This window comes from Protopterus annectens, chromosome 1.part0, assembly GCF_019279795.1.
Source record: "Protopterus annectens isolate FY-2018-M chromosome 1.part0, PAN1.0, whole genome shotgun sequence".
NCBI classification, from domain to species: Eukaryota; Metazoa; Chordata; order Ceratodontiformes; family Protopteridae; genus Protopterus; species Protopterus annectens.
In genome coordinates this window covers 523211470-523237192 of record NC_056725.1, presented here as the reverse complement: position 1 = coordinate 523237192, position 25723 = coordinate 523211470, and positions in this window count along the sequence as shown.

Here is a 25723-nt window from a genome sequence, read left to right as displayed (position 1 = left end):
ACCATACATGTTAGGTCCTCTGATACGAAGAATAATAGAAGATGGGAACATGTGCACTGGAACAAGAGTGGGGGTCCCCCCCCCCACTTTCAACAACTGCCCAATGTGCCCTGAAAGTGCTGCTGGAGTAGCAATTACACTGAATAATTAGCATCGGCATTTCCACAGAAATCGCAAGCTCAGGCAGCTGGAAAAAAGACAATTTGTGTAATAAATCTTCTTTTTCTGGCTGCCTAAGCTTGCAGTTACCATGGAAAAGCCTATACGAGTGTTTCTAAGGCATACCAATCAACGTCTTTCATCAAGAGGTTTGGATAAAGCCAAAGAATAACAGCAGAATGAAAGCTCAAAACTAGGGACAAATTTTAACTATTAGTTATTCATTTAAAATGTTAACAGAACAGGCCTTGCATCAACATGCATTTTCTAAATAGAAGTATGAAACTTTAATGTTTGGCATTAGTGACTGACTGTAATCCTTTGCATACCTCTCAACTTTTGCTTAAGAAATCTGGACAAAGCTAAAAATGATAACGGGCTAAAATTAGGAAGAGATTTTTAATATTGCTTTTATAAACTTAGAAATCAGCTAGAATAATGAATTTTGCACTAGCATGCATTTTCTGAAGGATATAAAGTCTCAGACTCAATTTTTTTTTTATTATTTAGTAGCACAATCTTCAGTGGTTTGCCAGATTTTATGAAGCATGGAACAAAAACATGAGGAAATAATCTGAATATTCTGCAAAATTTTGGAGAATTAATAAGTATGATCCTGAGCGATTTATCAGAAAATCAAATATTTTACAAGGGACAGGGAAAAATAGGAGGCAAAATCAGACATGTTATAAAACATTCTGGAGTTTGTTTACTGACTGATTGCTCTTTGTTTACCAGGTAACAAGCTGCCCATTGACCCTTTTCAGACAAAACCCACGATCAATAGCAGTAAAGACAACACTTTACAAAAGTGAAATAAGACATTAAAATAAAGGAGCAGCCCCAGAGCTGAAGGCTGGGGGATTCAGCCAGTGACTGGCCTTTTTGTGGAGGCAGACTCCTCTACTTTAACATCTTGTATCTGAGAGACAGCTGTCTATCCAGTGGGTGACAAAAAGAGTTTATACCTAACTTCGTAATCTTGTCTACAGTTCCTGAGGGGGTATTGTGTCAGATGCTTTGGCCAAGTTGAAGTAGGCAATTTCACACTTGTTCATTGCTTTGGTGGCCTTCTCAAAAATCATTTCTTTTTATGGCCTTTCATACGAAAAAGTGAGACTTATGGGTTGATAGCTTTTCAGGTCCATTAGTGGCACGTCCCTGGGTAAAGGGATAACAATTGCAGTCCTACATTCATTTGGTACGAAGTCTATTTGCAGGATATTATTGAAGGGTCTGTATTACAACATCGTACTTGGAGAAGTTCGAAGTTATAATATCGAACCCTAAAGTCCGAAATCCAAAAATAGCGAAGCCACCGCACATTGATTTTTTTTCCCAGGGAAAAAAATCAGTCGGCAGTTTTTGGGGCTTTGCTATTTCCTCCACTGTGGTGCGTTCACGGAGCTGGTATATTTAAGTAGGGGGTGTGGGGGGGGTGAAGCCCCCCACTTTAGTTTAAGGTTTATTTTTTATTTATTTTTTTTTTTTTATCAAGGAATAGCATTTTTTTCCTTGGGAAAAAAATTTGCTGTTCTGTTTTCATTATTATTGGGTTTCGGAGTTTAGGGTTCGATATTACAGTGTTCAAACTTATGTTAGTTCGACATTGTGATATAGACCCATGATTGAACAGTTGCTCTAGTGGGACTGATGGGTCATGTTTTATGCTATTAACGAGGCATTCTGGAATATTGTCAGATCTCATCAAAGCAGTGTTTTTGGCCTTGGGGAGTGCATTGAGGATTTGTTCCTAAGTGATAGTTGGGTGTATTTCTTGAGAGAAGTCTGAGGAACAAATTTGGGTAAAATTGGAACTGAACATTATCAGCCAGCAGAATTTCTATATCCTCCAGCTCAGTATAGGTGGCTCAATTTACAATTATTTCTGTACATTGTTATGTATTGCATTTGATGTTTTGGACATAACTGAATTATGCCCTGTGGTTGTTCTTAGCCTGGAAGGTTAATTTTACCTGAAATTTATTGTGTATTTGAAAGCTTATTATTATGGTATTAAAAAGTAAGAGGGGCTGTATCAGTAGGAACTTCTTGCCTCAACTGTTTTTCTGCTACCAAATGTAAAGAGTTTTTATGCATTACCTGGATAAGAGTGGCTTCTACATTCTGAGCTGTATCTGTTACACTTTACTGGGGACTGTCTGAAGGTTTTATATTTCATAGAATAATGCAAAGTTTCTGTAATCATGGCTGCACAGGTAAAAAAACACACTCTCCAAAGCCAAGAACACAGCATCCATGGGACCTAACAACATCCCAGGCTGCATTCTACATGAACTACAGAATGAACTGGCACCACACCTAAGTACCATGTTCAATCATAGCCTCACCTTAGGCTTTGTGCCCAGTGAATGGTGCACCGCTACGGTTATCCCACTCCACAAAGTGGGAGCCACCATGGACCCATTAGGCTAACGAGCCTGGTCTGCAAGGCCATGGAATGTATCATCATGGAACTTATAAACAAAGACAGTGGTAATCTCCAAACTCTGGACCCCACCCAGTTCGGGTTTGTAAAAGGCAGATCATGTCTCCTAAACCTGATAGACTTCTTTGAAGCAGTCACCAAAGAGTAGACGAGGGTAAGGTGGTTCACACAGCCTATCTAGATCTCACCAAGGCTTTTGACACAATCCCCCACTCTGGAACTATAGATAAACTCATTAAATTAGGTATAAATCCCTATGTCACAAGATGGGTTGCCAATTGGCTTACTGACAGAACCCACACTGTGAAAGTAGCAGGCTCCAAATCTGACTTCAGACCAGTGACAAGTGGAGTACCACAATGTTCAATCCTGGGTTCCCTCCTGTTTGGTATCTATGTTTCTGAAGTACAGGCTAACACAGAAGGTCTTTGACTAACAAAGTTCGCAGATGACTGCAAACTAGGAGCCATAATTGAAACTCCTAATGATGTGGACATCCTACAAAAGGGCCTCACTGAGACAGATGCCTGGTGTCAAAGCCATGGCCTCAAGCTCAATACCAAAAAGTGCATTGTCATCCCCTTTGGTAAAAACTCTGTACCCATGAGCTACCACATAGGTGGTAGTCTACTTAACACTGAAAGTGTGATAAGAGACCTTGGGACACAGGTGGACAGTAGTCTCTCCTTTGATAATCACATTGCCACAGTAGTCAGAAAATCCTTCTACATGGCACACCTCATCACAAAAGGTTTCTCATCCAGGAAAAAAGAGGTCATTGTTCCCCTCTACTTGTCACTGATTAGACGCATTATAGAGTACAACGCTCCTTTTGGTATGTGCCTCACAATACATCTACAACAACTGGAAAAGCCACAGAAATACCTCACAAAGAGGATTACTGGCCACAAACAGATGCCCTAGGCAGACTGTCTCAAAAAACTCCAGCTTTACTCTGTCGCATATTGCCTACTCAGAGGCGATCTCTGCCTAACATACAAAGCTATGTCAAACCCATAGCTGTTGGACATGCTCCACTTAAAGAAATCCCAATCCCTCCAAGCTACACGTGCTAGGGATTAAACCTTATCACCACAATAAACAGAACATGCTGGAGGGACAGATTCCTGTCCCAGAGACCTCCTACACTCTGGAATAAACTGCCTATCTATAGCAAACAAAGCTCCTCATTAGCACTCTTCAAGAAAAATCTTGATGATTGGATGGGAAATAGGAAATTCACCCTGGGGATCATCTCTGTGGCTCTGCTCAACAGGGGCACAGGAAAATAATTTTCTTGGGTGGCGAAAGCCAGGGTACCTTTTTGGCTAGGCTTATATAGGCCCTAGGGCCAAAAGCCTAGTACCTACCTATGAACCTAAAGTTATTAAAAATGTGCATATTATCTTTTCTAAGATCCAACAGCTGTTTACTGCTATTTGTCAAGCAATACAGTAACATGAATCTCTACACTTTACAATTTGTTACAGCTGGACACTTTTGAACACTAGCCCTCAGCTGTGTGTACTCAACTTCATGCAACTCTCAGACTGCTGGAGTTTGAGAACCCCTGAATCACAGTATGTCCCAGACAGAGATGAATTATTATTCCTCTCTAAGAGAGGAAACCCTCATTCACTTAAGACACTTCTACCCATGGGGGATGGGGCAGATGTAGTAACAGACATCATCTATGACCATTAACAGTAAAAGAGTAGGCACTCCAAATTGGTTTTCACTACCAAAAGCAAATGTTAAAGGCAAGCCTTTCTGATGTGTTTTGGCCATGTAGAGATGACGGGTGGGAGCTTCATCCACATTAGCTAGGAAGTATGTTAGAAGAAATGCCGTCTGCAACCAACTGGCAGATGATTTAATGCAGGCTTGTTATCTTGTCAGCTACCTTAGGTTTTCTCTATTTCTTGCATGTGATTACTTAAATGGCAAACTAGCTGATCATATCAATGACCATCCACCAGCATCACCATGTTATGAGTACTGAAATAAACCATGAGCTTCTCATGCCACTGTCTACAAGCAGTCAAGGCTTAAGCACCGCTACTTTCATCAGGCTTTATCAGTAAACTATTGTTCCCATAAAATGCTTGCAGCTTTGGTATAAGTCCTGATTAATAAGCAAATGAAGGCAAGAACCATTAGGTCATTGTTGTCGTTTCGCTGAATCAGGAATTCAACGATATGCTAGGATGAAATCCAAAAATGAGGAAATGGCATGAAAGAGGGAAACGTAGCTTGTCATGCCCTTCTTGTCTGGCATAGAGGTGTGATGGGGTGTACTTTTGATGCATATGTCTACAGATATGAGTTTCAATTTTATTAGAAATGCCACAAACAGCTGTCAGACTGAACATTCCACTGCATACCCATTTGCAGAAGCTCTCCATGGATGACAGACAAGGCAGTACAGAATAGATCAGAGAAAAATGAAGAAGAAACTATAAGCTTAATTTTAATACAAAATGATGCTATCAAACACAGAGGAAAGGGATCCAAGAATATATCAAAGAAAACAATGAGCTGCATAGAAAAGCACTGTGAGTGCAAAGCGACATTATCTCTGTAGACAACACTGGTTGTTGTGTCTTCCGGCTTTTCCCGGTTAGGGGTCGCCACAGCAGAACTCCGGTCCGCTAATGATTGGCAGTGGATTTTTACATGCCGAGTTGCCAGCCCTGACATACAACCTTCAATGAAGGTATGCCCATTCACGCACGTCTCCACACAGAAGACGCTCTAGCTGAGAATCAAACAGGACAACGCCTTACTGGGAGGCGACAACGCTACCGCAGTTCTGTAGAAAACACTGGTGCAACCCCCAAAACATACCACATAGTGCAAGAAAACTCTCTTAATGGCACAGAAAGGACATAATCAGTTCAAAGAGCAGCAATAAAAATGGTGCACAGCCTGTAAAAGACACCATATATACTGAGACTGCAGGAATGTAAAGTGCACAGTGGAGGGGGAATTGGTGAGGCAGGAGAAGACAGCTTACTTAGATGCTTCTAAATAAAACTTTTATTTTATATAAAATATTTTTATCAGTGAACTACCTTATATAGTTTGCTTGGCTTTCATTTAATAATGTTGTACAGTTCCAGGTTGGAGTGTTTCAAACAGCCCCCATCTTATGTGAGTAAGTCCAGTCTGTGGAGTAGCTTGTGCTACTTGCTCTGTGCCAAGTTCAGAAGAAGGGAGAGACACTGCTGCCTATGTCAAAAGGGAGGCACCACCACAATCTTTGGAGACTCCCTGAGAATCTTTAGGATGACCTTGCAAATCAGAGGAAAGGGTAGAAAAGAATACAGCAACATTCATGTCCATGAGAATAAAAAAGCATCAACTTCCAGGTCTATTTTTAGGGAATCCTGGAACAAAATTTCTTTAACTATCTGTTTCGAAAAGAGGCAAACAGATCTATTTGACATATTTCCCCAGTAAGATCAGTTAATCAAAGATCTCCGGGTATAGTTTCCACTTGCAACAGTCTATCCTGGTACTGGCTCAGCTTTTTAAAGCAATGATTTGTTCAGATGGAATTTATAAAGGCCTAAAGTTTCAAAGTGAACTGAGATGCTACCTCTCAGGCTATCACAATAAGTCTGAAAGGGAGAAAGATCTGGTACCCCTTTGTTTATGGTTCATATTATGATGGTACTGTAAATGATAACTTGCAGAGAAGTTCTGGAGACTAGAGATGATTTAAGGCTTAGTTTATTGCCAATATCTTTTTAACAATTATGTGCTTTTGTATGTCCTTGAAATCCCTCAGACCTTGCACTTTCATCCCTTTGAAAACTGCTTCCCAAGCAAAGTCTGTAGCATCTGTTGTGACAGACTGGGAAAACGTCTGAAGAGATATAGGGGTTGGGACCTGGACTGAGGGATAATTGGTCTACTCACCAAAGTAGCTCCCTCCTGACAAACACAAGAACTGGAATAAGAAAAGATGATGGGCATTGATATGAGTCCATACTGATCCGCTGCATCACAAAATTCTTCTCATGTGAAGTCTTAATAGAGAAATCATAAGAATCATAGAAGCCATGTAACCCAGAATCCTCCCTGCCACAAGCCAGAGACTGAAGGAATCCAAGAAAATTTCATTGTACTGCTGAACCTTGTCCAGTGGAAGAAAAACTCTTCCCAGGACAATCTAGAACACCCTCCCCCAGAAAATGTTAAATGAGGAGGAATGACAGATGATTTCTGCAAATTCGGTTGAAACCACAGACTGAGCTGGAGTTTTATGACCCATGTCAGCGAATCTTGAGAAATGGAAAAGGTGCCTGCAAATATGACAACTGTACAAATACGGAAAGATGTCAATGCCTTGAAGCTTGCAGTGAGCAATCACTGGAGCTGGGCAGTTTGTAAATACCCCTGACACAGTAGAAAAAACAAAGGGTAAGATAGAGAACTGATGTGAGCCACAGAAAATATTTAAAAAAAAATGAATTCCTTGCAAACTGGAAACTTCCAGAGGGTATAAGAGGTAACAGGGTTAACATTTTTAATTTTGCAACCTTGACGAGAGAGATTGAGAAAGAAGTCCACTACTCTCTGGCACTAAAAACATTCTTTTATAAAAACCTCTTCACATTAGGGCTGAGGGTAGACATTCTAACACCCCTGAGCTACTATCTGCTGTAAAATAGGAGGAAATAGGGACATCTGGTTTGCAGGATGAGGTGGAATCCCCAGAAAAGGAAGGAGGGATTCCCATTGGCCTTGTTGGACAAGAACCAGTACCTACTTGTCTGAAACAGTCTCGTGCCACTATGGAAGATGGAGGCAAAGAATAAGGGAGAGATTTGAAGAAATGAAGGGGAAAGGGTAGAAGAGGCAAATAGACATTCTGACTTCTTGGATTGTCCTTGGTTCTGAGAGATTTACCATTTTTTATTTGCGTTTCCTTGCCTCTGCTTTTTGAAAGTTTGTTTGTTGGAACTTTTGACAATTTTTACTGTTCCCTAGAATAGGAGCTGGAGAAATGCAGAAAGCTTTTATGAACTTAGAAAAGGAGGGATGAAACATCTGTTTGACCCCCTTGAATAAATTTCCTTCACTCACCAAACTTAAGAACCTCAAGCACAGAGGGTCGAAATAATACTTCTTGTTCCAGGGGTGAATTTAAAATCTCAGCTTTAATATTTTTTGGAAGATTTTGAGAACGTAACCAACCAAACAAATTTTCTGATAACTGATCCAGTATCGGCAGCTCTACAAAAGAGCACCAGAAAGTCATAACATCACTTTAAAAGGTGTTTGGTTACCTGAGAAGCAAAGAGAGTTGATTTAAAGTAGTGTTTTTTAAACAATAAACATCTTTATGAATTATCGCTTATGACTTAGGCAATCATACATTTATATACATGAAAACAAACCATATAGACATTTTCAGTTGAAAATATTATACATCACATATAAAGGAATTGTCAGTCGCACATTACATAGTTTCTTCAGTTCCTGCCTTCCCTTACACCTCTTTCCTCCCTCAAAACATTATTCTATATGTATTGCTCCCACAATTTCCATTTTTCTACATAATTTGTTCCTACCCTTTTCTACAGATCCCACTTCCAGTTGCTTTATCACTTTTACTATATTCACAACTTGTAGTATAGTTGGTTTAGACTTTAAATTCCATTTTTTACTAACTGCTTTTTTGGCAGCCACCAGAGTTAAACTCAGCAAAGCCTTACTATATTTAGTCAATTTGGACTCTGTACCACAGCTCAAAAAATCATTTCTTTAGTTACACCAAATTGCTAACCCAGTATTTCTAACAAGAGTAGTTTGCAGGGATTTTTCAAAGTCTGCCAACTCATCACACTCCCAAAAAATATGTACCCAGTTACCTTTTTTCCCATCACACCCCCAACATTTGCAGTCTACCAGAGGAATTTTTTTTTGGAGAGTGCTAGGGGTATAGAAATACCTATGCAAACACTTCTAAGCAAAGATCCTAAATCTTCTAGACTTTGTTGAATATTTGGGAGTAATACATATATCCTCCCACTGTTTCTTTGTGGAATGTGTATCCAATTTCTCTTCCCAATGCTTTCTCACCTCTTCGGATTGATTCCTATATTTATTACACAATAGTTTATATATCCTTTTTTAACAGCAGCTTCTGTTCTAAACTCTAGTACAGAATCCACCAGTGTTGGTCTTTCACTTAGGATTCCCCCTATTTATTCATCTTTGCCTATATTCTGATATCAATCCTTGATATAGAAGGCAGTCTCTAGCCTGCAGTCCAAATTAATTCTTGGCCTTTTCCCATTCTATTACCTTGCCCTCTCTATTTGTTCCAAATACATTGGTTTCTTTGCCAGTCTTCTCAAATAAGTTCCATCCCCCTCTTGCCTATTCTCTGTACTCCTAATTGCAGTCCTCCCTAGTGGCAGAATCTCCCCTCTCCATTCCTGTGTTGGCTTAGATTAGAATGCTTCCTACTTCTTTATGAATATAATATTCTGCATGGTTATTGTTATTCTCCTTAATTATCTGCATCTAAAATCCCAATCTCTCATTGTTTCTTGAGCTACTCCCTTCTTCATCATCATCCAGTTCCACCTTGAATTCTAGCTTTCTGCTTGTGTTATGTATAGGAGCCTAACAGTGTAGCTCTGAAATATTGCTTCAAACCAGATAATCCCCAATCATCCTGCTCTATTGGAAGGATCAACTTATCCTACTTGACTCTTCCCCTCCCAGATAAAAATCCTTCAATTCTTTATCAATTGCTATTCACAACTTCTCTGGTTGATAAAATATGCCTGATGTGTATAAAACTAAGGGGCTAAAGCATTTTAACTCCTTGTATCTTGCTATTCATATCCATAAAACAGAGCTTCCAATTTTTGCATCATCTTTTTTCTCTCTTCCCACATATCCTTTGCTGCCATAACACAATCCTTTTTAATCCATACTCCTAAGTACTTCATTTTAAAGACTCATAAATATGGGTATTGGTGAACTAAATTGTGTGTGGGTATATTGTTTACAGTTATTGCCTTTGTTTTATCTTCATTAATTTTGTATCCTGAAAAGACTTGAAACTGTCTCAGAATATTCCATAACACTAAAATGTCCTTTTCAGATGTTAGGTATAAAATAATATCTGCAAATAAAGTCACCTTCTCTTGATTACCATACCACTTATATCCTTGAATTTCGGAGTCCCTTATTTTCTTTGCCAATGCTTCTAAATATAATGTAAATAAAGGGGGAAGAGGACACCCCTGCCTGGCTCCTCTACTCAAACAGAATTTATCATAGAGGAATGCCCAATTTTAATTTTTGCCTACACTCATATATTCTCCTAATCAACCTTATAATTTTATCAGGGAATGCAATCCTTCCTGTGACCTACTCTTAAAATCCCAGCTTACTCTGTCGAATGCTTTCTCTGAATCAAGCCCCATCAACAAGAGCAGTGTTTTCTTACATTCTTCTTCCCTCTGGATCATTATTGTTCTATTAATAAATCCAAACCAGCCCAGAAGTTAAAAATGTTGAAACACAGGTGCCCAGGAAGAAGGTAGCTGGAATAAAGAAGCTGAACCACGACAAAGTAAAATCTTTTTTTAATACAAAATGGTGAGCACTTTCGCAATGGTAACCATTGCTTCATCAGACAGTTCATTCCAAACAGCACTTAAATACTTTAATTCATTGCTAAAACAACCAATCCTACCACTCAAAGTGAATTCAGCACTCAGCAATCAATTAATTACTATGGTTACATTTTGCCCTTAGTTAACTGCTGAAGTCAGAAAAACACTGTTTAAAAACCACATGCACAAAATGTAAAAACAAGAACATGTGGATGAATATAAATAAAATACATAAAAAGTCAGTGAATAAATACATATACTCATGTTGCCCATTTAGTCACTACTTGTGTGTGTGGGTATAAGCATAAAAATATATGTACATTTATATAAAAAAATATAAGCAGTATGCACTCAACAACTTAATGCATATATTCTGCCTAATAAATGCACATGTTGTCCACCTAATAAATACATATGCTTTAAACATAGATCTCAACAAATACTTGTCTTTAGTGATATCTATGCTAGAAACAGCTCAAGAAATGCTGTTATATTGACCCAAAGCCCTGCATGTGTTTATGTAGTCTTCTCTTGTTGAGATAGTATTATTATTATTATTTATTTTATTTTAACCTTCTAGATTTTAGCACTGGCTTCAATGGAACATTATCATTCAAACCCAAACCTCTGTGTGCTCCTAAACCCAAAATCCATTTTACTTCCACATTTTCAGTAGTATTGACTATGTCCCCCATCCTATTGCTGACATTCTGAATGTGTAAAACCTGAAATAAAAATATATGGTCATCCCGCTTATCCAATGTATGCTTTGCCAAGGCACTATATAGTTGCCCTTTTCTAGTGAAGTAAAGGTCATCTCTTATCCGTTCCCTAAAATGACGGTTAGTTTTGCCAACATAGAAATGGAAACATGTTGTGCAGTGAGCTACATACACTACATTCTTAGTATTGCAATCAGCAGAATTCCTTAGCTCCCATAGACACCCTGTTTCAGGGAGCTTGAAAAACCTTGATTCATCTATATAAATGCACTGTGCGCATTTTCCACATCTATGGGTACCATTCACTGTGCTTTCCATCAGAGTAGGTATCCTTGGATAGCAAAGCTGCTGTTTCAGATTTTTCTTATTTCTAAATGCAAAATGTTGTTGTCTACCCACTATGTTGGTAGTATCCTCATCTACTAACAACATATGCCAATTTTGTCGTATGATGGTTTCAAACCTTTTCACATCTCTTGTATATAGTAAAACCATCGGAATGTGTGATAATAGACTATTCCTGATACCTACCCTGTCACTACCTGCTCTATCAGAGAAGTAGGGCTTAGCTTTACCTTTCCTTTCATTGTGTACATTATAGTACACCTTATCAATTTCATGTTCACTATACCCCCTATTAATGAAACCTGTTCTTAGCTTAGTTAACTCCTTTCTATACACTTCCTCTTGACAACATAGGCGACATGTTCTCATTGCTTGACCTCCGATTATGTTAGGAAAAATCTTAGGATTATGCATACTGTTTCTGTGTAGAAAAGATGGTCTGTAGCATTGTTTCCTACGTAATTTCGTAAACCATTGGTCATTTTCTCTATATATGGTAACGTCCAGGAAATCTAAACTCATTTCAGAACAGTTCATCATAAACTTTAAAAAGCCACTAGTAGTATTTAGGTGTGCATACAGGGATTTAAGTTGTTCACCATCACCTTTCCAAAAAATAAAAAGATAATCTATGAAACGCCTATAAAAGGCTATTTGGGGATTACCTAACAGATGTTCATATTCCCAGTTAACCATAACCAGGTTTGTATATGTGTTGGCACAACTTGTGCCCATGGCAACCCCTGACAACTGCTTATAGCATATGCCATTGAACATAAATATGTTGTGCTCTAGTACCAATTCTAGTAACATACAGTTAAAGTCTATCTTAGTATTAGAGAACTTTCCCTGCCTTGTCAACACAGATTTCACCATGCTTATCCCCTGGTCATTGGGTTTGTTTGTGTCTTTCGGCTTTTCCCGGTTAGGGGCCACAGCGGAACTTCGGTCCGCTAATGATTGGCAGTAGATTTTTTACGTGCCGAGTTTGCCAGCCCTGATGCACAACCTTCAATGAAGGTATGCCCATTCAAGCATGTCTCCACAAAGACGACGCTCTAGCTGAGAATCGAACGGCACAACGTCTTGCTGTGAGGCGACAACACTACCACAGCACCACCACTGCAGTTTCTGGTCATTGGGTATACTTGTAAATAAAGACATTACATCTAGTGTGGCCAGCATCCCCGTATCTGCTGTTCCCATTTGCAAGAAGCTGAACCACGACAAAGTAAAATCTTTTTTTAAAACAAAATGGTGAGCACTTTCGCAATGGTAACCATTGCTTCATCAGACAGTTCATTCCAAACAGCAACAGCACTTAAATACTTTAATTCATTACTAAAACAACCAATCCTACCACTCAAAGTTAATTCATCACTCAGCAATCAATTAATTACTACGGTTACGTTTTGCCCTTAGTTAATTGCTGAATTCAGAAAAACACTGTTTAAAAACCATATGCACAAAATGTAAAAACAAGAACATGTGGATGAATATGAATAAAATACATAAAAAGTCAGTGAATAAATACATATACTCATGTTGCCCATTTATTAACTACTTGTGTGTGTGGGTATAAGCATAAAAATATATGTGCATTTATATAAAAAAGCAGTACACACTCAACAACTTAATGCATATATTCTGCCTAATAAACACATATGCTTTAAACATACATCTCAGCACATACTTGTCTTTAGTGATATATATGCTAGAAACAGTTCAAGAAATACTGTCATATTGACCCAAAGCCCTGCATGTGTTTATGTAGTCTTCTCTTGTTGTGATAGTATTATTATTTATTTTATTTTAACCTTCTAGACTAGGAGACTTCAAAATTTGCTGACAAATCAAGATTATCCACTGCTACAAACAGGTACTCTTAATATGAACTCTCAGACTGTTAATACTAACAACATCAATGAAGCTGAGATACGCAATTTGAAAAGAAACGTGGAGAATGATTTGTATAAGTTTAAGTGGCTCCAGAGCCAACAGTTCCATTTTGAAGCCTGCTTAAACCTAAATGTTATACCAAGGGGACTCAGAGTACTTAATATGCCCACATATGGAAACACCTACCCTACTTTGTTAGCCCAGTGGCAACAAATTAATCTCAACACCAGTAAAGCATATATACAATTGTTGCTGGACTTTTTCAAGCCAGTGGAACAAGAGTTTAATGAAAAGATATGTCAGCAACAACATGAACTGTCTGCACTTTATGAGGAATCAGCTACTGAAGTTTTCATGCATGAACTTATTGATAAGATACTCCGTTATGAAACCAGACTGCTTGAGCAAAAGAAAAAGAAACTGTGTAGGGACCTAACAGATTTCACCAACCAGCATGTCTTTACTTGGCCGAAACCTGCACAGTCTGCAGAGCAGTCTAATACCAACCGCAATCTGAGATTTATGAAATAAATCAATGGGCAGTCAGAGATACCACCAACAGCCGACCAGAAGAGGAGAGGGCGAGTTCAAGTGGCATGAGAGACTGAGGGCGGAGCATCAGGTACAGTCTGAAGAGATGACCAATGCACTCAGGGAGGAAGAGGAAACAATGAATCAACTGCCAGGAGGGAGTGTCCTTTCACCAAATGAGGCACATTCCGTCTATTCTACACCGACGGAAGTGCCATCATCTTTGGCAACCAATAATAAGGCAACAACTGCCTCCACAACTACAGCCGTGGTAAGAAGGAAGATTAATATGGAAGGAGGACAACAGGTTTTTCCTGTTCTACCCCTACCATTCCGAGCAAGGAGAAGAAAATCTGTGGAACAGGACATCTACAGGGGCCAGAAATGGAAAGAAGCACCAGGTCAGTTACAAACTCACACTTTGAAGAAAATGTGGGGGTATGGGCAGGAGAGTTAATATGGAATATTTCCAAATATGAACTGTCTACAGCTGAGACTTCTTTATTAAACAGAGATTTAAATTTTATACCTTCGACTAAAATAGACATTAGTGAATTTATGTTATGCCTACGTATGTTTACTAGAAATGTAACGTTGAAACAACAATTTGGAAATGGCAATGAGGCAAGGGATGTTCAGTTTAAGAAAAACAGTCTGTATGTACCAATATTGCCGCATAATATAGAAACTTTCTTAAAAGCTTGTGAAGATGCCATTTATAACACAGGAAACAATAGTTTTTTAGAAGAAGGAAAGTATAATTTAACAAAGAGTGAGCACAAATATGCAAGAAATGTTATTGGATCCAAATGTATATGTTGAAGTACCAACAACAATTGTGTTTGAAATGAGTGAACAGATTGCCAGTACCTTATATGAATGCATGTGTATGGAACTATTAAGTAAAGATCTTCTTAATTATTTTACTGTTGAAAATCCACTCATACCTCATATCCATGGTCTTCCCAAGATACACAAAGACCCATATAACCCGGGCCGAAATTTAGACCTATAGTAGCAGGGGCAGGACGGCTAACAGAACCCATCTCTATATACCTGGATAAGGAATTGAAGACAGCAGTCAATGAATATGCATATGTCTTGAAAGACACAGAACAGTTTTTAGTGGACCTTTATGGGGCAGTGAAGCAAATGGGAACAGTAGATATGGGGATGCTGGCCACACTAGATGTAGTGTCTTTATTCACAAGTATACCCAATGACCAGGGGATAAGCATGGTGAAATCAGTGTTGACAAGGCAGGGAAAGTTCTCTAATACTAAGATAGACTTTCTCTGTATGTTACTAGAATTGGTACTAGAGCACAACATATTTATGTTCAATGGCATACGCTATAAGCAGTTGTCAGGGGTTGCCATGGGCACAAGTTGTGCCAACACATATGCAAACCTGGTTATGGTTAACTGGGAATATGAACATCTGTTAGGTAATCCCCAAATAGCCTTTTATAGGCATTTCATAGATTATCTTTTTATTTTTTGGAAAGGTGATGGTGAACAACTTAAATCCCTGTATGCACACTTAAATACTACAAGTGACTTTTTAAAGTTTATGATGAACTGTTCTGAAATGAGTTTAGATTTCCTGGACGTTACCATATATTGAGAAAATGTCCAATGGTTTACGAAATTACATAGGAAACAATGTTACAGACCATATTTTCTACACAGAAACAGTATACATAATCCTAAGATTTTTCGTAGCATAATCAGAGGTCAGGCAATGAGAACATGTAAGCCTATGTTGTCAAGAGGAAGTGTATAGAAAGGAGTTAACTAAGCTAAGAACAGGTTTCATTAATAGGGGGTATAGTGAACATGAAATTGATAAGGTGTACTATAATGTACACAAGGAAAGGTAAAGCTAAGCCCTACTACTCTGATAGAGCAGGTAGTGACAGGGTAGGTATCAGGAATAGTCTATTATCACACATTCCGATGGTTTTACTATATACAAGAGATGTGAAAAGGTTTGAAACCATCATATGACAAAATTGGCATATGTTGTTAGTAGATGAGGATACTACCAACATAGTGGGTGGACAACCACATTTTGCATTTAGAAATAAGAAAAATCTGAAACAGCAGCTTTACTATCCAAGGATACCTACTCTGATGGAAAGCACAGTGAATGGTACCCATAGATGTGGAAAATGCGCACAGTGCATTTATATAGATGAATCAAGTTTTTTCACGCACCCTGAAACAGAGTCTATGGGAGCTAAGGAATTCTGCTGATTGCAATACCAAGAATGTAGTGTATGTAGCTCACTGCACAACGTTTCCATTTCTATGTTGGCAAAACTAACAGTCACCTTAGGAAGCGGATAAGGGATCACCTTTACTGCACTAGAAAAGGGCAACTATATAGTGCCTTGGCTAAGCATACATTGGATAAGGGGGATGACCATATATTTTTATTTCAGGTTTTACACATTCAGAATGTCAGCAATATGATGGGGGACATAGTCAATACTACTGAAAATATGGAAGTAAAATGGATTTTCTGTTTAGGAGCACACAGGGGTTTGGGTTTGAATGATAGTGTTCCATTGAAGCCAGTGCTAAAATCTAGAAGGTTAAAATAAAATAAATAATAATAATACTCTCTCAACAAGAGAAGACTACATAAACACATGCAGGGCTTTGGGTCAATATGACAGTATTTCTTGAGCTGTTTCTAGCATAGACATCACTAAAGACAAGTATTTGTTGAGATGTATGTTTAAAGCATATGTATTTATTAGGTGGACAGCATGTGTATTTATTAGGCAGAATATATGCATTAAGTTGTTGAGTGTGTACTGCTTATATTTTTTATATAAATGTACATATATTTTTATGCTTATACCCACACACACAAGTAGTTACAAAATGGGCAACATGAGTATATGTATTTATTTACTGACTTTTTATGTATTTTATTTATATTCATCCACATGTTCTTGTTTTTACACTTTGTGCATGCGGTTTTTAAACAGTGTTTTTCTGACTTCAGCAATTAACTAAGGGCAAAACGTAACCATAGTAATTAATTGAATTAGTGGACCTTTATGGGGCAGTGAAGCAAATGGGAACAGTAGATATGGGGATGCTGGCCACACTAGATGTAGTGTCTTTATTCACAAGTATACCCAATGACCAGGGGATAAGCATGGTGAAATCAGTGTTGACAAGGCAGGGAAAGTTCTCTAATACTAAGATAGACTTTCTCTGTATGTTACTAGAATTGGTACTAGAGCACAACATATTTATGTTCAATGGCATACGCTATAAGCAGTTGTCAGGGGTTGCCATGGGCACAAGTTGTGCCAACACATATGCAAACCTGGTTATGGTTAACTGGGAATATGAACATCTGTTAGGTAATCCCCAAATAGCCTTTTATAGGCGTTTCATAGATTATCTTTTTATTTTTTGGAAAGGTGATGGTGAACAACTTAAATCCCTGTATGCACACTTAAATACTACAAGTGACTTTTTAAAGTTTATGATGAACTGTTCTGAAATGAGTTTAGATTTCCTGGACGTTACCATATATTGAGAAAATGTCCAATGGTTTACGAAATTACATAGGAAACAATGTTACAGACCATATTTTCTACACAGAAACAGTATACATAATCCTAAGATTTTTCGTAGCATAATCAGAGGTCAGGCAATGAGAACATGTCGCCTATGTTGTCAAGAGGAAGTGTATAGAAAGGAGTTAACTAAGCTAAGAACAGGTTTCATTAATAGGGGGTATAGTGAACATGAAATTGATAAGGTGTACTATAATGTACACAAGGAAAGGTAAAGCTAAGCCCTACTACTCTGATAGAGCAGGTAGTGACAGGGTAGGTATCAGGAATAGTCTATTATCACACATTCCGATGGTTTTACTATATACAAGAGATGTGAAAAGGTTTGAAACCATCATATGACAAAATTGGCATATGTTGTTAGTAGATGAGGATACTACCAACATAGTGGGTGGACAACCACATTTTGCATTTAGAAATAAGAAAAATCTGAAACAGCAGCTTTACTATCCAAGGATACCTACTCTGATGGAAAGCACAGTGAATGGTACCCATAGATGTGGAAAATGCGCACAGTGCATTTATATAGATGAATCAAGTTTTTTCACGCACCCTGAAACAGGGCGTCTATGGGAGCTAAGGAATTCTGCTGATTGCAATACCAAGAATGTAGTGTATGTAGCTCACTGCACAACGTTTCCATTTCTATGTTGGCAAAACTAACAGTCACCTTAGGAAACGGATAAGGGATCACCTTTACTGCACTAGAAAAGGGCAACTATATAGTGCCTTGGCTAAGCATACATTGGATAAGGGGGATGACCATATATTTTTATTTCAGGTTTTACACATTCAGAATGTCAGCAATATGATGGGGGACATAGTCAATACTACTGAAAATATGGAAGTAAAATGGATTTTCTGTTTAGGAGCACACAGGGGTTTGGGTTTGAATGATAGTGTTCCATTGAAGCCAGTGCTAAAATCTAGAAGGTTAAAATAAAATAAATAATAATAATACTCTCTCAACAAGAGAAGACTACATAAACACATGCAGGGCTTTGGGTCAATATGACAGTATTTCTTGAGCTGTTTCTAGCATAGACATCACTAAAGACAAGTATTTGTTGAGATGTATGTTTAAAGCATATGTATTTATTAGGTGGACAGCATGTGTATTTATTAGGCAGAATATATGCATTAAGTTGTTGAGTGTGTACTGCTTATATTTTTTATATAAATGTACATATATTTTTATGCTTATACCCACACACACAAGTAGTTACAAAATGGGCAACATGAGTATATGTATTTATTTACTGACTTTTTATGTATTTTATTTATATTCATCCACATGTTCTTGTTTTTACACTTTGTGCATGCGGTTTTTAAACAGTGTTTTTCTGACTTCAGCAATTAACTAAGGGCAAAACGTAACCATAGTAATTAATTGAATGCTGAATTAACTTTGAGTGGTAGGATTGGTTGTTTTAGTAATGAATTAAAGTATTTAAGTGCTGTTGCTGTTTGAACTGTCTGATGAAGCAATGGTTACCATTGCGAAAGTGCTCACCATTTTGTATTAAAAAAAAGAAGATTTTACTTTGTCGTGGTTCAGCTTCTTTATTCCAGCTACCTTCCTACTGGGCAGCTGTGTTTCAACATTGTTCTCTTAATGTCAAATGTTTGCCTCCTCTCAACAAAGCCACATTGATCTATGTCTATCAGTTTTGGCATCACCTTTGCCATTGTTTTAGCCATGATAGATACAAACACTTTATAATCATGGTTTAGAATCGAAATGGGCCTATATGAAGCTGGATCTGATGGGTCTTTACCATCTTTAGGTATTACAGCTTTTTTTCAAGGATGTTAGTGCTTCTCTTCCTTTTAAAACATTGTTAAAGAAAATCTTCAGACCTTTACCACTTTCTTCCCTCCTAGCTTCCAATCTCCCACTGGAATACCATCTATTCCTGGAGACTTTCCTGTGGATTGGTTAAATACAACTATTTTTATCTCCTCTCCTCCTATCCTGTTAGTAATTGAGCCTCATTTACCACTAACATTGGCATATTTAATTCTTCCATAAACATTTTGGTTTGTACTTTTTCTTGAATTACACATTTCTCTGTTTTATACAGATTATCATAAAATTTCTGAAATATTTCTAACACCTCTACATGATCTCTGGTTATTTTCCTTCTGATAAGCTCCCTAAGCTTAGCAGCAACACTTTCTACTTTCTGTTGCCCGAGTCATTGTGTTAAAAGCTCGGTCTATGTTCACAAATCAAATATGAAACACAGCAAAAGGCTTATGATTGAATGTAAAACAGCGAAACGTTAAACGACCGAAAATACTTACCATAAAATAATTCATCGAATGGCCATAGTTGGCCAACAGCTAGGAAATACTGCAATGTGTAAGGTAAGCAAAGGAAGCCTTTTTAAAATTTGCCCATTTCCCCAGTGTAGTGCGATCTCAGAGTTGGTATATATAGTTCGGTGGGGTGTGTGGGATGCAGTCTTCCACCTTGGTTGATTATGTTTGCAATGTCGGCAAACTATGGTCATTCAATGAATTATTTTACGATGTTTAGTGTTTTCGGTAGTTTTAATGTTTTGATCTTTTACGTTTGATCATAAGCCGTTTGCTGTTTTCTGTATTCGATGTGCGAACATAGACCCCCTAAAAGCTTATATGCTTTGGAGTAATTATCAAAGCAAAGTTGCTTAACAGCAATCTTTCTAAACTCATGCATATTATCAAGGTAGTCCCTTATTTTCACTTTAGCACTCTGCAATGGCACTTCTTTTCCCCCCTCTTTTGCAATATTTTGTCAGTCCCTCAAAATAATTCTTATTGCTTCTTAACCATATCTCTTTCTTTTATTCACACCCTATTTTTTAAATCCATTTTATTTTCTTCTATTCACACACTATTTTTTAACTCCATTTTATCCCACTCCCAAGTTATATTTTCAGAAGAAATTTCTATCTTCCCTAATAGCTCCCAAATAATTTCCACTACCCATTCCTCAAATTCCTCGCTACGTAACAGATATGTGGGGAAATTCCAGTGTCATTTTTCTTTCATTATCCTACATTTTTATTTAGGTTCATAGTTTGGTACTAGGCTATCGGCCCTAGGGCCTATGCAAGCCTAGCCATAACAATTCCCTGGATATTTCTTCCCACAATATTTACTTCTCCGGACCCCTGTCTAGTAGGGCAACTGACATGATCCCCGGGGTGAATTTCCTATCTCCCATCCAGTCATCAAGGTTCCTTTTGAAGAGGGCCAATGAGGAGCTCTGCTCGACATGTATGGGCAGTCTATTCCAGAGTATGGGGAGTCTCTGGGTCAGGAACCTATCCCTCCAGCATGTTTTGTTCATTGTGATGACAAGGTTTAGATCCCTGGAGAGTGTGGCTCTGAGGGATTGGGATTTCTTTAAGTGGAGCATGTCCAAAAGCTCAGGGTTTGACAAGGCCTTGTATGTTAAGCAGAGATCGCCTCTGAGTAGACAATATGACATCTGCTTTAGGCCTGTGATTCTTTTAGTGAAGTATTTCTCTGGCCTTTCCAGCTGTTGCAGATGTCTTGTGAGGTACATACCAAACGGGGCATTATACTCTATAATGGGTCTAATGAGGGATGAGTACAGTGGGACAATGACCTCCTTTTTTCTGGATGAAAAGCTTTAGTGATGAGGTGTGCCACATAGAAGGATTTCCTGACTGTTGTGGTGATGTGGTTATCGAAAGTGACACCACTGTTCACCTGTGTCCCTAAGTCTCTCATCACACTTTTGATGTTTAGTGTCCTGCCACCTACGTGGTAATTCATGGGTACATGTTTTTTTCCAAAGGGGATAACTATACATTTCTTGGCATTAAGCTTGAGCCCATGGCTCTGGCACCAGGCATCTGTTTCTGTAAGGCCCTTTAGTAGAATATCCACATCATTTGGGGATTCAATAATGGCTCCCAGTTTGCAGTCATCTGCGAACTTTGTTAGCCAGAGTCCCTTAGTGTTGGCCTGTACTTCAGAGAAGTAGATGCCAAACAAGAGTGGTCCCAGGACTGAACCCTGAGGTATTCCACTTGTTTGGAGCTGGATTTGGAGTCGGCTACTTTTACAGTCTGGGTTCTGTCAGTAAGCCAGTTGGCAATCCATCAAGTGATATAGGGATTTATGCCCAGCTTAGTAAGTTTATCTATGATTCCAGAGTGGGGGATGGTGTCGAAGGCCTTGGCGAGGTGCAGATAGGCTGTGGGGACCGCCTTACCCTCGTCCACAGCGCTGGAGACTGATTCAAAGAAGTCAATCAGATTCAGGAGACAAGATCGGCCCCCTTCACAAACCTAAACTGGGTGGGGTCCAGTGTTTGAAGGTTGCCAATGTCTTTGTTTATAAGTTCCATGACAATGCATTCTATGCCCTTGCAGATCAGGCTTGTCAGACTGATGGGATGGTAGTTCCCGGGATCCAAGGCAGAGCCTCCCTTGTGGAGCGGGATAACTGTAGCTGTGCGCCACTCAATGGGCATGAAGCCTGAGGTGAGGCTATGATTAAATATGACACTTAGGTGAGGTGCCAGTTCATTTTTTAGTTCATGTAGTACACAGCCTGGGTTGTCATCTGGTCCCATGGATGCTGTATTCTTAGCTTTGAAGAGTGCGGTTTCTACCTGTGTGGCCGTGATTATCGGAATTTGGCAATCATTTGGTATTGAGATGGGCCCTTTAGGGGGTGAAGTTGGCACTAAATCGATCTACCAGGATATTGGCAATATCCTTGGGATCAGTATGTTTAATGTCATTCTGTTGTAGCTCAGAGCAGATCTGAGCATTGCCATTTAGATTCTTGACATAACTATAGAATGCCATGTGGTTGTCTTTGGAATCTTTGGCAATTTTATTTTCACAACTAGCTTTTGAGGATTTTATGAGGGATCTCAGCTTCTTACTGAGGCTGGTGAGGGAGTTTTTTGCATCCTGGGATTTTCCTCTTTTCTGCAACAGTTTCTTCCTTCTGTTGTATAGTTTGTTTATAGCAGGGGACCACCAGATTGGCTTCCTTTTTTTGGAGAGGAGCATCTTGGTTCTATTTGGGATGGCACGATTCATGCATGAGTGGATGTGCTCGTACAGTGCCTTAGTGCAGGATTCTACAGTCAGACTTCCAGATCCCATCTGCGTGGGTGTTGTGACGTTTGTCACTTCTGACTTCAGTAGCATGAAGTTGGTTTTGGAGAAGTTTTTTTTAAGGAGGTTTCCTTACTGAGGGGTGGGGGTGGGATGTGGATGTCATGAGTGATTTGCTTATGGTCACACCTGACCAATGAGGGGGTGACCACTGGTGTGGAGCATCTCTCTCCCATGTTGGTAATGACCAGGTCTAGGATATTGGAGCCCCTGGTGGGACAATGGATTAGTTGATCCAGGGAGTTGGAATTTATGAATTCCAAGAACCGTTGGGGAAAGGAGTTGGTACCAGAGTAGTTTTCCCAATTAATGGCAGGGTAGTTGAAATCACCCAGTATTAGGGTGTTTGGTTGTATCTTAATATTTTCCAGTATGTTTAAAAAGGTGTAGTGAGAATCTTGGGGCATGGTGGGGGATCTGTAGCAAGCTACAATTTGGACTGCAGTCTTACCTAGTGTTAGTTGCACCTGGAGAATTTCAGATGCAATGTGTTGGGCAACTAGCCTAGAGGTGTGAATATCCTTGGTGAATATGGACACTCCTCCACCTTTAGTGTTTCGGTCTTGGTTTTGTGGCCAAAAAGTGCGGTAAGAATTGTAGCCTGGTATTGCAGGGGTGCTCCCTGGAGCCTTGAATCAGGTCTCAGTTACTGCACAGATATCGATGTTCTCCATTTTTAGGAGTGCCTTGAGAGAGTGCATTTTAAGGTTTAGACTTCTAGCATTGAATAGCATTACCTTCATATTTTGCATGCTTGTATCTGTTATGGTGGTGGTTTTATCCTTTGAACCTTGCCTAAAAAAGGCACTATAGGGGTGGCAAGAACTTTAGCTTTGAGCAGTTATTGGTACATGATCCGAAATAGTTATTGGATGCATATCAAAAAAGTTAGGTACTTACCATAACTTGGCATCTACGCTATCCAGTGTCATTATTCATCACAGATGAGTCTTGGATCCAAGCTGGCAACTTCTCAGACAGATTCAGTGCTCAAGCTCCTCCCATCCCATAATACATTGCTTCCTTCTAAACCTAAGATCGAGTTTGCTAAATTAGTGTAAACGCAGAAACAACTTCAATAGAAAGCCAAAGGTATTGTAGCTCAATATAAACCAATTCAGCCTCACTAGAATCCCCATAAGGAAGGGGGAAGGAGGGTGGGAATGTAATGAATAACAACACTGGATAGCACAGATGCCAAGTTATGGTAAGTAAATAACTCTATCTGATGCTATCTGTCATTACTCATCGCAGATGGGTCAAAGTCCCTAGCTACTATGCATCCTTCGTGGCCTCAAGGAAGAATATGCCTGAGCACAGAGGAACCAAATGAAGATCTGTTCCTAGACACCAAAAACAATTTATAATGCAAAATGACAGTATGTGTATTAGACCAAGTCTGAGCAGCACAAATGTCATCAATGGAAAGTCTAGCCAAGAATTCTGATGACGTAGCAACATACCTAGTAAGAATGAGCTTTAACTGGTCTGGGTAACTCTAAATGCCTACGAACATAAATGAAAGAAATACAATCACCTGGAAATAGTCACTTTGGAAACCGCCTGGCCCCTCCTGTTTTGAGAGAAGGCCACGAAGAGTTGGCCCGATTTCCTAAATTCCTCTGTCCTTTTTAAATAAAAACATTTATTGCCTGTGAATATCTAAACAATGCAAAATATATTCTCCCTTATTAGAATAATTAGGGAAGAAACTGGTAGCTGAATCGATTGATATTAGTTTCCGAAGCCCCTTTAGGAAGGAAGGATTAGTTCTAAGGGACACCCTGTCCTTATGAAAGCTCATGAATGGACATTTAATGTGCAGAGCCTGAAGTTCCAAGACCCTTTTGGCAGAAGTAATGGCAACTAAAAAGATAGTTTTCTAGGAAAGGAATTTAATATCACATGAACCAGCTGATTCAAAAGGTTTTTGTGTCACGGGCTGCAGCACCAAGGTGAAATCCCATGGCAGGGATGGATCCTTAACTCATTCACTCCAGTGGAGATCAAGAAGTTTGCACCATAACTTCCAATGGGCAGAGCCTAAGCCTTTTGACAGAACAAAATTATCTCACATTTCAAACAAATGTTTATATGTCTGGAACCATAGGGGTTATGAAAGAAGTATAAATGGCAAATCCCTCAGCACAAACTATTTTTATAGTGGTACTATTCTTTAGGTTCTAGATATTAAACTGAATTTTATAAATCATAGTAAACACACTATTATGTCTGTAATACTTTGTAAGCAACGTACATCTCAAGCATTCAAGTTACACACATACTGTCAATTGCATTTTGTTTATCTAGCTGAGGTCTTTCATATGAGGCAAAGGAGTTCCATCTGTTAATTGGTTGTTGAGATATTTAGAAAAATGTGAAAATTATATCTATACAAATTAATATCATAAAACATTTAATATTTCTTTACCTGCACTAGACAGAAGTCAAATATTAATGCAGTTGAGTTTGCCACTGTGTAAGATTTAAAATGAAATCTTTTAAAACCTTGTAAATAGCATGGTTTTGGAATTATTTATGCAAATATGAACAAGCAATATTTGATACCTGGAGGCATCAGTAGGAGTTAACTGCAGATGGACCTGGATGCGCCACTCACGTGTAATGAGTTAATAGGAGGCCTAAGAAGAAATACTCCTTTCAGAAAGGCTTTGCACAATTTTGAAGGAAAGGTAGGCTCATCATTAATATGGAAATTAGATATAGCAGCCAACTATAGTTTAATGGTAGAAAAACTCACCCCATCCAGAAAAAGAGGACAAAAACAGAAAAATATCAGGGATAGGTGTTGAAAAGGGATCCAGATTTCATTGTTTGGCCCAAATGGAAAACCTTCTCCATTTACTGGAATATACCTTCTTCTTAGACATTTTTTGAGAAGCCAAAATAATGCCCCTCACCAGGGAAGGAAGCCTGGACTGCAAAAGGATTACTGGAACTCGAGAAACCATGTGGCTAGATGAAGGGTCCAGAGACTGGGAAGTTGAAGCCCTCAGCGATGGGAAATAAGATCCAGAGAGGGATCTTGTATCCAAGGATACTTTAGATGAGACACCCGAGGAAGGAGAACCACTCCTGATGAGGCCAGAAAGGGGCAATGAGGATGAGAGGGGTCTTCAGGCGATGAGCTTTCTGAAGGACTTTGGGTATCAGAAGAATGTAATGGTAAGCATAGAAGAGGTGGAGGCCAATCA